This window comes from Pan paniscus, chromosome 8 (assembly GCF_029289425.2).
Source record: "Pan paniscus chromosome 8, NHGRI_mPanPan1-v2.0_pri, whole genome shotgun sequence".
NCBI classification, from domain to species: Eukaryota; Metazoa; Chordata; class Mammalia; order Primates; family Hominidae; genus Pan; species Pan paniscus.
Genome location: NC_073257.2, coordinates 17,447,309 through 17,462,046, shown reverse-complemented (window position 1 = coordinate 17,462,046; position 14,738 = coordinate 17,447,309). Strand labels below are relative to the sequence as shown.

At 37.7% G+C, this 14,738-nt stretch overlaps 2 protein-coding genes across 2 annotated transcripts in view; both read right to left on the bottom strand.

The window, feature by feature from the left end:
• AKR1E2 (aldo-keto reductase family 1 member E2) overlaps window positions 1-14,738 on the bottom strand; it is a 130,009-nt gene that overhangs the window by 44,835 nt on the left and 70,436 nt on the right. The window contains exon 16 of the mRNA XM_003827773.5: window positions 401-470. The gene's annotated coding sequence lies outside the window, so the exon portion shown is untranslated. The remainder of the gene's footprint in view (window positions 1-400; window positions 471-14,738) is intronic.
• The window catches only part of LOC100986729 (aldo-keto reductase family 1 member C1), an 88,881-nt gene that overhangs the window by 69,967 nt on the left and 4,176 nt on the right, over window positions 1-14,738 (bottom strand). Inside the window, exon 2 of the mRNA XM_063607231.1 lies at window positions 401-470. The gene's annotated coding sequence lies outside the window, so the exon portion shown is untranslated. The remainder of the gene's footprint in view (window positions 1-400; window positions 471-14,738) is intronic.

Here is a 14,738-nt window from a genome sequence, read left to right as displayed (position 1 = left end):
AATTTGAATTACTATAGGGAAAAGAAAGTCTGCACTCTTGGTATAGGTAAGTGTTCATGAAGGAAGCCTGGTTTTGACACAGTAGGAGGTTGAGATTGAAGGAGTTGCTGTGGGTAATATTGGATCTTGAGTGAATTAATTCTTCAGTCACAGTTGTGTCTAGAGAAGTAGCTCTTTAATAAGGTAGGCATATTTAAAGCCCCTAATGACAGAACAGGTGATATTTCTCATATAGAATCAATACATATAATCATCTTGCTCTCTGAACATGTTTTCTTGCTATAGGAAAACTAGAAAGATGAGCTGAAAGATAGGGAACAGAATGCTGAAAGGGAAGGGAAGGTTGATATTGGAGGCAATTTTGAAAAACTTCAAAAAGACACCAAGCATTAGATCTTACCTTGTCAGAGAATCACTTAACACAGCCTTTTGACAGTTGGTTAGAGTAGGTTCAAAACACGTTTTTGTGCCTGGAGAGAAATAATATCTACAATTAATTTTGCTTAGTTTTACACCAAGTTGATTGACTGTATCCTACCAATTAAAACACAGAAAGTAGTTTTTTCTGAATATTTACACATTGATTAAAATTTTGAAAAATCAAGTTTTCTTAAACAGTTTGTGGTGAAATTAAGAATTTTATATACCTGTAGTTGCCCAGTGGGTTAACCTTGCCCACTCCCTAGACAGAGTCTATTTATCAAGACGGGAGAATTGCAATGGAGAAAGAGTAATTCCCACAGAGCCCACTGTGTGGGGGACTGGAGTTTTATTGTTTATTATTAGATCAGAGTTTGTAAAGATAATCTAGCAGGTAGAGGCTGGGGAAGTGGGGAGTGCTGCTGATTGGTCAGGTTGGAGATGGAATCATAGGGGGTTGAAGGGTGGTCTTCTTGCTGTCTTTTGTCCCTGGGTGGGATGGCAGACTGGCTGAGCAGCTAGATTATTGGTCTGGGTGGTGTCAGCTGATCCATGGAGTACAGAGTCTGCAAAAAATCTCAAGCGCTGATCTTCACTTTTACAATAGTGATGTTATCCCCAGGAGCAATTTGGGTAGGTTCAGACTCTTGGAGCCAGAGGCTGGATGACCCCTAAACCGTAACTTCTAATATTGTAGCTAATTTGTTAGTCCTGGAAAGGCAGACTGGTCCCCAGTCAAGAAGGGGGTCTTTTCAGGAAAGGGCTGTTATCAATTTTGTTTCAGAGTCAAACCATGAACTGAATTCCTTCCCATAGTTAGTTTGGTCCACGCCCAGAAATGAGCAAGGATAGCTTAAAGGTTAGAAGCAACATGGAATCAATTAGGTCTGATCTCTTTCACTGTCATAGTTGCCTCAGTTATAATTTTTGCAAAGGCGGGTTCATAGCTGATAAAACTGGCTGCAGATAAAACATACAAATGCAAAGATTGTAAAATATGTTACTATACTGACACTTAATCCTTTTTTAAAAGACCGTAATTTTTAAGATTATTTCTAGATTAGTTTTGTAACCTTCTAGGGGTATGGCTATTATAAAGAACTCCAACTATGATAAACTCAAAGAAACTTACACCAAAACACATTATAATAAAATTATTTAAAAATAATAAAAAGAGAGAGAGAACTTTAAAGGCAGTAAGACAGAAGCAACCAGAAACCTTGGAGGCCAGAAGGCAGTAGGTTGATATATTCAAAATACTGAAAGAAGTACATTAGAAGAAAAAAAAAAGTCAACTGAGGATTCTGTATCTGACAAAACTGCCATTCAAAAGTGAGGGAGAAATTAAGATATTTCCAGATAAACAAAAGCCGAGGGAGCTCATTACCTCTAAACCTGCTCTGCAAGAAATACAAAAAAGGGTCCTTCAGGTTGAAATAAGAGAAGCTAGACAGTAACTTAAAGCCACTTGAAGAAATCAAATCTCCAGTAAACATAAATACATGGGCAATTATAAAAGGTACTATTATTTTCATTTTGGTTTGTACATCCTCTTTTTATTTTCTACTAGGTTTAAAATACAAATTTGTTAAAATAACTTATAATGTATGCTATTGGGCACACAATGTATAAAGATGTAATCTATTACATTATAATAAAATAGTGGACGGAGCTGTTACGAGCAGAACTTCTGTAAGCTTTTGAAGTTGTTGGCATAAGTTTATATTAGATTGTTATAACTTTAGGAGACTAAATGTAATTTCCATGGTAACAAAGAATGTATCTACAGAAGCTACACAAAAGGAATTGAGAAGGGAATCAAAATGTTTCATTAAAAAATTAACTACACACAAAGGAACATAGGGACAAAAGAAATGAGGAAGAAGAGAGCATAAGATATATAAGAAACAGAGAGAAAAGTGGCAGATGTAAGCCCTTTCTTATTAATAATTAACTTTAAATAGACTACACACTCCAATCAAAAGACAGAGATTGGCAGGATGGATAAAAAATTGAAACCACCCCAACTATATGATGCCAAAAAAGAGACTCATTTTTAGATCTAAAGACACAAATAGCTTGAAGGTGAAAAGATAAAGAAAGATATTCCATAAAAATAATAACCACAAAAGAGATGGACTGGCTATGTTAATATCAGATAGAATTGCCTTTAAATCAAATTTACAAGAAACAAAGAATAAATTATATTTTAATAAAAGACTACAGCAAGAATATATAATTCTAAACATTTATAGATCTAATAATAAACCCTCAAAATATATATAGCAAGAAAGTGACAAAATAGAAGGGAAAAATATACAGTTCTACAATAATAACTGGAGACTTCAATACCCCACCATCAATAGATGATTGAGCAACCAGACAGAAATGAAGAAAGAGAGAACTTGAACAATACAATAAACCAACCAACTACACCTAATTAATATATAAAGAACACTCCACCCAACAAGCACAGAGTACACATTCTTCTCAACTGCACATGGAACACTCTCTAGGATAAACCCTATGCTGGGTCACAAAACACATCTCAATAGATTTTAAGAGATAGCTATTATATTAACTACCTTCTCTAACCACAATGAGATAAGGTAGATGTCAAAAACAGAAGGAAAACTGGAAAATTCACTATTATATGGAAATTAGATGAAATAGTCTTAAATAATCAATAGGTCAAAGAAGAAATTACAGGGGAAATTACAAAGAACTTGGAATACAAATGAAATCACAACATTCCAAAACTTATTAGATGCAGTAAAAGTAATGCTCAGAGGGAAACTTATAGTTGTAAATACGTACATTGAAAAGAAGAAAGACCTCATATCAATAACTTAATTTTACATCATAAGAAGCTAAAAAAAAGAACAAGCTAAATTCAAAGGTAGGAGATGGAAGGAAATAATAAAGATTAGAGTGAAAACAATAAAAGATACTTGAGAAACAATACAGAAAATTCATGAAAAGAAAAGTTTGTACTTAAAAAAACCAGCAAATTGTCAAAGCTTTAGCTAGACTGACAGAAATATAAAGAGAGTAAATGCAAATAATTAAAATCATAAATGAAAGTGAGAATGTTACCTTATAAAATAAAAAGAATTATAGGAAAATGCTATCACAATTGCATGTCAATTAATAAGGTAACCTAGAAGAAATGGACAAATTCCCTAAAACACACAAATTATTTAAACTAATTGAAGAATAAATAGAAAATCTCAACAGAACTGTAACAAGTAAAGAGATTTAATCAGTAATCAGAACCTCCCAATGGGGAAAAGTTCTGGACCAGATGGCTTCACTGGTGAATTCTACCATGCATTGAAAGAGAAATAACGCCAATCCTGAAATGCTTCCAAAAACTTGAAGAGAAAGGAATACTTCCAAACTCATTCTATGAGGCTATCATTACTCTGATACAAAACTCAGATAAAGTTATTGCAAGAAAACTGTAGACCTTTATTCCCTGTGAATATTTATTCAAAAATCTGCAGTAAATATTAGAAAATCCAATCCCATCGCATATTAAAAGGATTATACATCATGATCCAATGGGACTTTAGGAACACAAGGATGGTTCAAAGAAGAAAATCAATTAATGTAATAAACCAATTAATATAATAAAGGGAAAAAACACACATAAAAGCCATATGTGAGAAATTCAAAGGAGAAAGACTGGAAGTGTTCCCCTTAAGGTGAGGAACAAGACAAGGATGCCTGCCTTCATCACTACTATTTAACATTGTAATGGATATTCTGGCTGGAGCTATCAGACAAGAAAGAGAAGTAAAAGGAATCCTCTCTTCACAGACGATATGACCCTACATGTAGAAAATCTCCAATAATTCATAAGAAATCTTCTAGAGTTAATAAATAAATTCTGCAGAGTTGCAGAGTATAAGATCAACACACAAAAAAATCAGTTGTGTTTCCATACACCAACAATGAACAACTCAAAAGGAAATTTTTTAATAGGTACAGAGTTTTTGCTAAGAATGACAAAAATGTTTTAGGTATAGAAATGGTGATGGTCACACAACATTGTGAATGCATTTAATGCCACTGGATTATATGTTTATGAATAGTTACAATAATAAATATTACATTGTATGTATGTGATCATAATTTTAAAATAAGAATTTATAGAAAAATAACTACAGATATAATAATACCCACTAACTATACAGAACTATGGCCCACAAGCCTAACGTGCTGCCCAGTTTTGTATAGCCCATGAGCCAAAAATGGTTTGTACATTTTTTAGCGATTGAAAATGTAAGAGATTTATATTATTTCATGCCATGTAAAATTACATGAATTAAAACTTTCAGTGTTCATGAATAAAGCTTTATTGAAATATCCCCAAAAAGACCAGCTGAAATTGCTGAACTTGGATAATTGATTAATTGATATTGTTTCTCAGCAGGTCCTATGTGGGGAAAAGAAAGAGAGATCAGATTGTTACTGTGTTTATGTAGAAAAGGAAGACATAACAAACTCCATTTTGATCTGTTCTAAGAAAAATTGTTTCTGCTTTGAGATGCTGTTAACCTGTAACTGTAGCCCCAACCCTGCGCTCACAGAAACATGTGCTGTATTGAATCAAAGTTTAATGGATTTAGGGCTGTGCAGGATGTGCCTTGTTAACAATATGTTTGCAGGCAGTATGCTTGGTAAAAGTCATCGCCATTCTCCATTCTCGATTAACCAGGGACACCATGCACTGCAGAAGGCTGCAGGGACCTCTGCCCAAGAAAGCCTAGGTACTGTCCAAGGTTTCCCCCCACTGAGACAGACTGAGATATGGCCTCGTGGGAAAGGAAAAACCTGACAGTCCCCCAGCCCGACACCCCACCCGTAAAGGGTCTGTGCTGAGGAGGAGTAGTGAAAGAGAGAGGCCTCTTTGCAGTTGAGATAAGAGGAAGGCTTCTGTCTCCTGTTCGTCCCTGGGAATGGAATGTCTAGGTGTAAAGCAGACCAATCCCATTGGTTCTATTCTGAGACAGGAGAAAACCGCCCTGTGGCTGGAGTCGAGATATGCTGGCAGCAATACTGCTCTGTTACTCTTTGCTACACTGAGATGTTTGGGTAAAGAGAAACATAAATCTAGCCTGCGTGCACATCCAGGCACAGTACCTTTCCTTGAACTTATTCATGATACCGATTCCTTTGCTCACATGTTTCCCTGCTGACCTTCTCCCCACCTGTTGCCCTGCTACACTCCCCTCGCTAAGATAGTAAAAATAATGATCAATAAATACTGAGGGAACTCAGAGACTGGTGCCGGTGCGAGTCCTTCGTATGCTGAGCGCTGGTCCCCTCGGCCCACAGTTCTTTCTCTGTACTTTGTCTCTGTGTCTTATTTCTTTTCTTAGTCTCTCCTCCCACCTGAATCAAAATACCCACAGGTGTGGAGGGGCTGGCCCCCTTCAGTCCTAAGCGTGAGTCCCTTTCCCAGGATGAGTCAAACCCAAGGCCACAATCATCAGGCCGAGTGAGCTCTCTTTCACACAAAGGCACTTCTTTCTACACAGTTAAACAAATGTCTGTGCCTTTTGACTTTCTCATAAGCTTTAGTCGTTTCTCAAACTTGTGTGTCCTGAGTTGGTATGCATTTTAGAGTTTCCATTTATTGGTGTTTGAAAACTGGTACTTTCCACTGGAGTGCTTAACCTTTATTTTGTATGATGACTGATTGAACTGATTATTCTTGTACTTGTCACACTTTCAACACTGCTTGGCTTGCTTTCAAGTTTCTGCTTCCAAAACCGGAAAGAAGTACATGTTGTTCATTCTCTAATCTGAAACTCATATGAAAGAAAAAAAAGTGCTCGTACATATAATCTTCCCTAATTTATTAAAATCAGTAATGAATTAAACATTTTGTTCACCTCTTTTTATATTCTAGCTACCTTCTCCAAACTCTATATGAATTTGCTTTTCTCAGCATAATTATTAATTCATGGCTTTTTATAGACTCCACTTTTCCAAATAACAATGTTAACACTATTTTCATTTTTAAATGTCACAGTGAGTCTAATAGGATTCCTTCAGTGAGCAGCTTTGCCCTTTCAGAATCATTGCTAGCAGCCTTCAAAACCAACCTTGCTTTCTGGACATAACGCAATATTCTGATTTGTCCTTATTTTGCCTGTTTTAAGACAAAAAACAGTTATACTACAAGAAGACAAAATTCTTTTAGAGGGAAATAGATCAAACAAATTTTGGTCATTAGTGTTGCACATGAAAATAACTGGTGGGAGGTGGGTGTGGTGGCTCACGCCTGTAATCCCAGCACTTTGGGAGGCTGAGGTGGGTGGATCCTGAGGTCAGGAGTTTGAGACCAGCCTGGCCAAGATGGTGAAACCCCGTCTCTACCGAAAACACAAAAATTAGCTGGGCATGATGGCACGTGCCTGTAATCCCAGCTACTCCGGAGGCTGAGGCAGGAGAATTGCTTGAACCCGGGAGGTGGAGGTTGCGGTGAGCCAAGATCACGCCACTGCACTCTAGCCTGGGCAACAGAGCAAGACTCCATCTCAACACACAAGAAAGAACTGGTGGGGTAAAAGTACTACTGGGCTGGAAGATGTGTTTTTTATTATTATTATTATTATTATTATTTTTTGAGACAGAGTCTCCCTCTGTCACCAGGCTGGAGTACAGTGGCAAGATCTTGACTCAGTGCAACCTCTGCCTCCTGGGTTCAAGCGATTCTCCTGCCTCAGCCTCCCAAGTAGGTGGGGTTACAGTCACATGTCACTACACTTGGCTAATTTCTATTTTTAGTGGAGATGAGGTTTCACGTTATTGGCCAGGCTGGTCTTGAACTCCTGACCTCAACTGATCCACCCGTCTTGGCCTGCCAAAGTGCTGGGATTACAGGTGTGAGCCACCGCACCCAGCCTGGAAGATGTTATTTTAAAGATATGAGTTCACATCATTTTTCGAATTTAACATATGCTGTTTTTTAGAGTGTGAGGTGTTATGTGCCACTAATACTTTCTACTATGTTGATAGTTACTTGATTAAGACAGTTGTCTAAAAAAAAGTAAAATCAATGGAAGGAATCAGCAGGCAAATCTAAGAGTTACTGGGCTTAAAGATGAGGTAGAGAAAGAAAGAGAGATAGAAAGTTTATTCAAAGGGATGGCAGAGAACTTCCCAAACCCAGAGAAAGATATCAATATTCAAATACAAGAAGGTTATAGAACACCAAGGAAATTTAACCCAAATAAGAGTACTTCAGGCCATTTAATAATAGAACTTTCAAAGATCAAAGATAAAGAAAGGATCCTAAAAGCAGCAAAAGAGAGAGAGAGAGAAAAAAAAAAAAACACATACAATGGAGCTCCAATACATCTGGCAGCAGACTTTTCAATAGAAACCTTACAGGCCAGGAGAGAGTGGCATGACATATTTAAAGTGCTAAAGAAAAATATCTTTTACCCTAGAATAGCATATCCAGTGAAAATATCTTTCAAACATGAAGGAAAAATAAAGACTTTCCCAGATAAACAAAAGCTGAGGGATTTCATCAATGCCAGGCCTGTCCTACAAGAAATGCTAAAGGGAGCACTTCAATCAGAAAGAAAAGGACATTAATGAGAAATAATAAATCATCTGAATGTACAGAACTCACTGGTAACAGCAAGTACACAGGAAAACAGAGAATATTATAAGACTGTAACCGTGGTGTCTAAACTACTCTAATCCTAAGCAGATAAACTAAATGATGAACCAATCAAAATAATAACAACGTTTCAAGACATACACAGTACAATATGATATAAATAGAAACAACAAAAAGTTTAAAAGCTGGGGTACGAGTACGAACTTAAGGTGTAAAGTTTTTATTAGTTTTATTTTTGCCAGTTTCTTTGTTTATACAAACACTGTTGTTATCAGCCTAATAGAACCAGAATAACCCAAGCTATCCTAAGCAAAAAATACAAAACTGGAGGAATCACATTACCTGACCTCAAATATTTTTTAAATTATACTTTCAGGTTTGATATATAGGTATACATGTGCCAAGCTGGTTTGCTGTGCCCATCAACTCATCATTTACATTAGGTATTTCTCCTAATGCTATCCCCCCACCAGCCCCCCACCCACCGACAGGCCCAGGTGTGTGATGCTCCCCACCCTGTGTCCAAGTGATCTCATTGTTCAATTCTCACCTATGAGTGAGAACATGCGGTGTTTGGTTTTCTGTATTTGTGATAGTTTGCTGAGAATGATGGTTTCCAGCTTCATCCATGTCCCTGCAAAGGATGTGAACTCATCATTTTTTATGGCTACATAGTATTCCATGGTGTATACGTGCCACATTTTCTTAATCCAGTCTATCATTGATGGACATTTGGGTTGGTTCCAAGTCTTTGCCATTGTGGATAGTGCCGCAATAAACATACATGTGCATGTGTCTTTATAGTAGCATGATTTATAATCCTTTGGGTATATACCCAGTAATGGGATTGCTGGGTCAAATGGAAATTCTAGTTCTAGATCCTTGAGGAATCACCACACTGTCTTCCACAATGGTTGAACTAATTTACACTCCCACCAACAGTGTAAAAGCATTCCTATTTCTCCACATCCTCTCCAGCATCTGTTGTTGCCTGACTTTTTAATGATTGCCATTCTAACTGGTGTGAGATGGTATCTCATTGTGGTCTTGATTTGCATTTCTCTAATGACCAGTAATGATGAGCATTTTTTCATGTGTCTGTTGGCTGCATAGATGTCTTCTTTTGAGAACTGTCCATTCATATCCTTTGTCCACTTTTTGACGGGTTTTTTTATTTCTTGTAAATTTGTTGGAGTTCTTTGTAGATTCTGGATATTAGCCCTTTGTCAGATGGGTAGATTGCAAAAATTTTCTCCCATTCTGTAGGTTGCCTGTTCACTCTGATGGTAGTTTCTTTTGCTGTGCAGAAGCTCTTTAGTTTAATTAGATCCCATTTGTCTAGTTTGGCTTTTGTTGCCATTGCTTGTGTTGTTTTGGTCATGAAGTCCTCACCCATGCCTATGTCCTGAATGGTATTGCCTAGGTTTTCTTCTAGGGTTTTTACGCTTTTAGGTCTAAATTTAAGTCTTTAATCCATCTTGAATTAATTTTTGTATAAGGTATAAGGAAAGGATTCAGTTTCAGCTTTCTACATATGGCTAGCCAGGTTTCCCAGCACCATTTATTAAATAGGGAATCCTTTCCCCATTTCTTGTTTTTGTCAGGTTTCTCAAAGATCAGATGATTGTAGATGTGTGGTGTTATTTCTGAGGCCTCTGTTCTGTTCCATTGGTCTATATATCTGTTTTGGTACCAGTACCATGCTGTTTTGGTTACTGTAGCCTTGTACCTGACCTCAAATTTTACTACAGAGCTATAGTAATCAAAACAGCAGGGTATTGTCATAAAAACAGACACATATATCAGTGGAACAGAACAGAGAACCCAGAAACAAATCTACACACCTACAGTGCACTCATTTTTAACAAGGTGCCAAGAACATACACTGGGGAAAAGACAATCTCTTCCATAAATAGTGCTGGGAAAACTGGATATCTATATGCAGAAGAATGAAACTATACCCCTATCTCTCGCCATATGCAAAAAAATCAAATCAAAATGGGTTAAAAGTTTAAATCTAAGATCTCAAACTACGAAACTACTACAAGAAAACATTGGAGAAATCTTCAGGACATTGGTCTGGGCAAAAATTTCTTGACTAATACCCTATTAAGCATAGGCAACCAAAGCAAAAACGGACAAATGGAATCATAAGTTACAAAGCTCTGCACAGAAAAGGAAACAATTAACAAAGTGAAGCAAAAATCCCCACAGAATGGGAGACAATATTTGCAAACTCTCCATCTGACAAGGTATTAATAACCAAAATACATCAGGAGCTCAAACAACTCTATAGGAAAAAAATGTAATAATCCAATTTAAAAAATGGTCAAAAGATTTGAATAGATTTTTTTTAATCTGTCATTATTTCCAGCTTTATCTTATAAAGTTTGTTTATTTTTCTTAGTTTTTTAAATTATATTTTAAGTTTTAGGGTACATGTGCACAACCTGCGGGTTAGTTACATATGTATACATGTGCCATGTTGGTGTGCTGCACCCACTTACTCGTCATTTAACATTAGGTATATCTCCTAATGCTATCCCTCCCCTCTTCCCCCATCCCACAACAGGCCCCGGTGTGTGATGTTCCCTTTCCTGTGTCCATGTGTTCTCATTGTTCAATTCCCACCTATGAGTGAGAACATGCGGTGTTTGGTTTTTTGTCCTTATGATAGTTTGCTGAGAATGATGGTTTCCAGCTTCACCCATGTCCCTACTAAGGACATGAACTCATCATTTTTTATGGCTGCATAGTATCCCATGGTGTATATGTGCCACATTTTCTTAATCCAGTCTATCATTGTTGGACATTTGGGTTGGTTCCAAGTCTTTGCTATTGTGAATAGTGCCGCAATAAACATACGTGCGCATGTGTCTTTATAGCAGCATGTTTTACAATCCTTTGGGTATTTACCCAGTAATGGGATTGCTGGGTCAAATGGTATTTCTAGTTCAAGATCCCTGAGGAATCGCCACACTGTCTTCCACAATGGTTGAACTAGTTTACAGTCCCACCAACAGTGTAAAAGTGTTCCTATTTCTCCACATCCTCTCCAGCACCTGTTTTTTCCTGACTTTTTAATGATCGCCATTTTAACTGGTGTGAGATGGTATCTCATTGCGGTTTTGATTTGCATTTCTCTGATGGCCAGTGATGGTGAGCATTTTTTCATGTGTCTTTTGGCTGCATAAATGTCTTCTTTTGAGAAGTGTCTGTTCATATCCTTCGCCCACTTTTTGATGGGGTTGTTTGTTTTTTTCTTGTAAATTTGTTGGAGTTCATTGTAGATTCTGGATATTAACCCTTTGTCAGATGAGTAGATTGCAAAAATTTTCCCCCATTCTGTAGGTTGCCTGTTCACTCTGATAGTAGTTTTTTTTTTTGCTGTGCAGAAGCTCTTTAGTTTAATTAGATCCCATTTGTCAATTTTGGCTTTTGTTGCCATTGCTTTTGGTGTTTTAGACATGAAGTCCTTGCCCATGCCTATGTCCTCAATGGTATTGCCTAGGTTTTCTTCTAGGGTTTTTATGGTTTTAGGTCTAACATTTAAGTCTTTAATCCATCTTGAATTAATTTTTGTATAAGGTGTAAGGAAGGGATCCAGTTTCAGCTTTCTACATATGGCTAGCCAGTTTTCCCAGCACCATTTATTAAATAGGGAATCCTTTCTCCATTTCTTGTTTTTGTCAGGTTTGTCAAAGATCAGATAGTTGTAGATATGTGGCATTATTTCTGAGGGCTCTGTTCTGTTCCATTGGTCTATATCGCTGTTTTGGTACCAGTACCATGCTGTTTTGGTTACTGTAGCCTTGTAGTATAGTTTGAAGTCAGGTAGCATGATGCCAATATCCCTGATGAACATCAATGCAAAAATCCTCAATAAAATATGAATCCAGCAGCACATCAAAAAACTTATCCACCATGATCAAGTGGGCTTCATCCCTGGGATGCAAGGTTGGTTCAACATGTGCAAATCAATAAACATAATCCAGCATATAAACAGAACCAATGACAAAAACCACATGATTATCTCAATAGATACAGAAAAGACCTCTGACAAAATTCAACAATGCTTCATGCTAAAAACTCTCCATAAATTAGGTATTGATGGGATGTATCTCAAAATAATAAGAGCTATCTATGACAAACCCACAGCCATTATCATACTGAATGGGCAAAAAACTGGAAGCATTCCCTTTGAAAACTGGCACAAGACAGGGATGCCCTCTCTCACCACTCCTATTCAACATAGTGTTGGAAGTTCTGGCCAGGGCAATCAGGCAGGAGAAGGAAATAAAGGGTATTCAATTAGGAAAAGAGGAAGTCAAATTGTCCCTGTTTGCAGATGACATGATTGTACATCTAGAAAACCCCATCGTCTCAGCCCCAAATCTCCTTAAGCTGACAGGCAACTTCAGCAAAGTCTCAGGATACAAAATCAATGTACAAAAATCACAAGCATTCTTATACACCAATAACAGACAAACAGAGAGCCAAATCATGAGTGAACTCCCATTCACAATTGCTTCAAAGAGAATAAAATACCTGGGAATCCAACTTACAAGGGACGTGAAGGACCTCTTCAAGGAGAACTGCAAACCACTGCTCAATGAAATAAAAGAGGATACAAACAAATGGAAGAACATTCCACGCTCATGGGTAGGAAGAATCAATATCGTGAAAATGGCCATACTGCCTAAGGTATAGATTCAATGCCATCCCCATCAAGCTACCAATGCCTTTCTTCACAGAATTGGAAAAAAACTACTTTAAAGTTCATATGAGGGCTCAAAAGAGCCCTCATTGCCAAGTCAATCCTAAGCCAATAGATGTTTCTTAAAACCAGACATACCCATGCCAAACAGATATACGAAAAGGTGCTCAGCATCACTGATCAGCAGAGAAATGCAAATCAAAACTACAATGAGATATTATCTCAACCTAGTTAAAATGGCTTATATCCAAAAGACAAGCAATAGCAAATGCTGGAGAGGATGTGGAGAAAAAGGGAAGCCTCGTACACTGTGGTGAAAATGTAAATTAGTACAACCACTATGGAGAACAGTTTGGAGGTTCATCAAAAAACGGAAAAGAGAGCTATCATATGATTCATCAACCCCACTGCTGGATATGTACCCAAAAGAAAAGAAATCAGTATACAGAAGAAATATCTGCACTCCTGTGTTTGTTGCAGCACCGTTGACAATAGCTAAGATTTGGAAGCAACCTAAGTGTCCATCAATAGATGAATTGATAAAGAAAATATGGTGCATATACACAGTGGAGTATTATTCAACCATAAAAAAGAGTGAGATCCTGTCATTTGCAAGAACATGGATGGAACTGGAGATCATTATGTTAAGTGAAGTACGCCACGGACATAAAGACAAACATCACATATTCTCACTTATTTTTGGAATCTAAAAATCTAAACAATTGAACTCATGGACATAGAGAGTGGAAGGATGGTTACCAGATGCTGGGAAGTGTAGCTGGGGAGGGGGGTTGGAGGGGAGGGAAGTGGAGGTGGTTAATGGGTACAAAAAAAGTAGAAAGAATAAATAAGACCTAAATATTTGATAGCACAACAGGGTGACTATAGTCAATAATAACTTCATTGTACATTTTTAAATAATTAAAAGAGTACAATTGGATTGTTTTAACACAAATGATAAATGCTTGAAGGAATGGATACCCCATTCTACATGATGTGATTATTACACATTGCATGCCTGTATCAAAACATCTCATGTACAACATAAATATATATACCTACTATGTACCCACAAAAATTTTTTAAAAATTAAATAGTGGAATCGAATCAAGTCTTTAAATCCAATATCTATTTACAGAAAGAGATAGAGAAACCAACTAACGCCACAAAAGAACTGATAAGACAAATCCAGAATGCACGATATTAGAATATCCTCTCCAGACAGCCAAGACAGCTGGCCCAGTTCTTCCAGCACACAAAATGCATGCGTGTGTGTGTGTGTGTATGTGTGTGTGTCTGTGTCTATGTGTGATGGGTCTTCCACCAGGTTACTTAAGGGTGAACGTCTGCTGCTTAAACCTTGAAGGCCAGGTGGTGAGCCAAGGTCATGGTGTCCAGCTGAGGAGCAGGTGTTCCTGAGAACCCAAACATCCCCAAAAGGATCTGAGAACCTACCGAGAGAAACAGCCCCATCACAGCCACACAGCAGGCAAAGTGCCAGAAAATTAGCTTAAAAGCAGCTTAGAGACAGGAGGAGGCGCACATCTCTGGAGCTGTTCTGCCACTATCCAGGAGTGCCCCATGTAAAGTCTTAATAAACTCATCTACTCACCAAGCTAGACTTGTTACAGTCATTCTTTGGCCTCTCAGTTCCCTCCCAGTTTGGGGGAAGGTTTTTCTCATCACAATTGGAATCATGAACAGGATCCTAGATACCAAATGATGTGTGAGGGAGGGGCGTCTGCAGGGGGAATACTGGGGTGGCCGGTAACATGTATGTGGGCTGAAGCTGCCCAACTGCTGAAGCTATGTGGGCCATCACATGAGTACCAGGATGCTCAGAAAACACAGACAAGGCCTGAGCACATATTGCAAGAAGCTAATATATTAAAAGTATGATAAGGAGAGCAAACGTGCTGTTTCTGCAAAAACGCTGGCTACTGAGGAATCATTAGA